Source organism: Homarus americanus, unplaced genomic scaffold (assembly GCF_018991925.1).
Source record: "Homarus americanus isolate GMGI-L3 unplaced genomic scaffold, GMGI_Hamer_2.0 scaffold16430, whole genome shotgun sequence".
In the NCBI taxonomy this organism is placed as follows: domain Eukaryota; kingdom Metazoa; phylum Arthropoda; class Malacostraca; order Decapoda; family Nephropidae; genus Homarus; species Homarus americanus.
Window position 1 is genome coordinate 1134961 of NW_024729259.1, and position 2520 is coordinate 1137480.

The 2520-nt window shown below is 34.2% G+C and overlaps 2 non-coding genes across 2 annotated transcripts; one reads left to right on the top strand and one right to left on the bottom strand.

The window, feature by feature from the left end:
* The first annotated feature begins 922 nt into the window (after positions 1–922).
* Trnam-cau lies at positions 923–995 on the top strand. Its single transcript has one exon. It is a non-coding gene; the product is annotated as a tRNA-Met (tRNA).
* Positions 996–1592: 597 nt separating this feature from the next.
* Positions 1593–1664, bottom strand: Trnae-uuc. The gene has a single exon. It is a non-coding gene; the product is annotated as a tRNA-Glu (tRNA).
* Between the last annotated feature and the right edge of the window lie 856 nt (positions 1665–2520).

Sequence of the window (2520 nt, forward strand, 5' to 3'; positions counted from 1 at the left end):
GTAAATATGACAAATTTTGTGACAAGAGGTATCGGTATGGCCAGCATAAGGACAGAACCAGACAATGTGATGTAGTCGTGGCTAGAATTAGGCTAGGATACAGACACATCTGGCAAGTTAGTGACGCTGTATCCATACCGGAACACTGAGCAGGTAAACTTTGTTATAAACCTTAAAAGCATACACTTGAACACTATATTATATAATGAATGTGACACTGTCAAAGACTTCAGGCCACCTGGCTTATTATATAATGAACTTTGTAATTATTACATTGAATCAGGAGTGCTTGAGGACATTCTTGCTATTTATCCCAAATTTGCTAGTCCACACTGATTAATTCTCAAATAGAATATAACTTCTAATGTACTCGTATATGAACCACTGTCCTGCGTGGCAGTGAACAGTGTTATCACCCACATGACTTTGACCTATATATACTGTTAATGATTATGATCTATTTCTTTGTGTATGATCCTCTGTCTTGACTGAATTACTCAGAATAGGCGAACTGTACTCCAAGCTTTGTCAATAAATATGTAATGTTATAAGGATAATGAAGAGCCCACATGTTCAAAAGATGTAGGAATGAATAATATATTTTAGTTTCTAATTTTCCAGTTTGAACAAGTTAGTGACAATTGTAAAATTAAATAAATGGTAATAAAAGTTTCTCTGGTGGGATTCGAACACAAATCTGACGGTGAAAGCCTCTATCCGTAGTCTATCGGAAGCTACTTGAGATAACAGCTGCGCATAGTGTCAACGATGTGATTTTGCCATATGAATAAACTATGTTGTAGTTATAGGTTTGAATATATATATATATAAACCCTGTATATATATAAAATCTAAGTATTTTGTCTGTTTTTCCGTATTAAAAACTGAGTACCTATTGATGTTGCTTGTCAAGTATATGTAAGCCTCGATGGCGCAGTAGGCAGCGCGTGAGTCTCATAATCTCAAGGTCGTGAGTTCGATCCTCACTCGGGGCAAGTATCTTTTGTTTACTTATTTAGTAAGAACTTATGACTAACATAAACGGGTGTTACTTGTCTTTTCCTCTCAAAACTTGTGGGGATTAAGACTGAAATTTCATTGAAATATTATTGGTTACTATTTAACAAAATATTCACAAATTATCAATGACTAAGGCTAAAGTTTTTCATCCAACGTTAGTAAATAGTAAGTTGTAGTCTGGTTTATCTTGTACTTTTAATTTTGTTTAAAATAAACTTGCAGTGAAGAAAGAATACAAATAACATCAAGTAGAAAAATGCAATACATCAGTAATATATAAATTCTCTTAAAGTGCCTGAACACTGTTATGAAATACTAAATGATTGTTTTCTCCCTGTTTTAAGAAATATTGACAGTATAGTAAAGCAACTGAAACAATAGTAGAAATAACCACAGTATTGTACGGGCGAGTTATAGTTGTCTGTGAATTGAACATCATGACCAACGAAAATGTATTAAGCGAAAACCACAACAGTATTCACTATTTTTTCGTTTTCAACTACGAATATAAATAGTTTCACGTAAAGTATCCCTTTACGTGGTTACTCAAGCGAAATAATGAGTAAAAGTTATTCCCATGCCGGGAATCGAACCCGGGCCTCCTGGGTGAAAGCCAGGTATCCTAGCCACTAGACCACATGGGATCTGATTTCGAGGTAAGTATTAACTTTATTTAACAGATGATTTATTATAGACGTTACAGAAATTAATGTATATTTTTGCATTAGGACAATTTAGGGTTTATGAAAGTACTTTGTGTTAATGGTGTCATGATAGGAGCGATTAAGGAACATTAACATCGAGATAGCGAATGTTAGAGTGCATTTAGACAGTATGTAGGGGACACTGTGATATTGTAATAAAGATCATTCTCAAGGGAGAATAAATAGTATAAGCTGCCACAACACACGGAATCAATTATTAAAAGAGCCAGCCAGTAATATAAGGGCATCTATACTGTAATAATATTAACAAATGAGCATTGGAAGTGTTGGGTCATACGCTGGAGTGGACAACTGAAAATCAAAATAGAGATAGTACAGTATCTCTCTCGGGCTGTATGGTGGTAACAACTTAAGATATAAGAGGTAAAAATTGCGTAAGAAATAGATAATAATCGGTAATCAGTTGTGTACGTACGAGAATGTGTTCAGCTTCATATTTACAAGAGTATGAAATGGTTTACTATGAATTTTAACAGTCCGGCCTCGGGTTGGTCTGTACGCGTGATAGAAACGGCCGGCTTAAAGATGTGGCCTGGTTGTCGTAATGTGGATTTAATATTTGTATTTGTACAGTTTCTCAACATTGAAACATCTACAAGATTGGTTTTCAAAACGTACTTAAAATTTTTATTATTTTCTGCTTCGCCAAGAGTGTTTCAGCAGTAAGGAATATTGAATTACAATAAACTAGTTTAAAAATTCAGGAGGAACTGATGACTTATGATACAAACGTTTATTATTATTGGAGATGTTATAAACGTTTATTATTATCGGA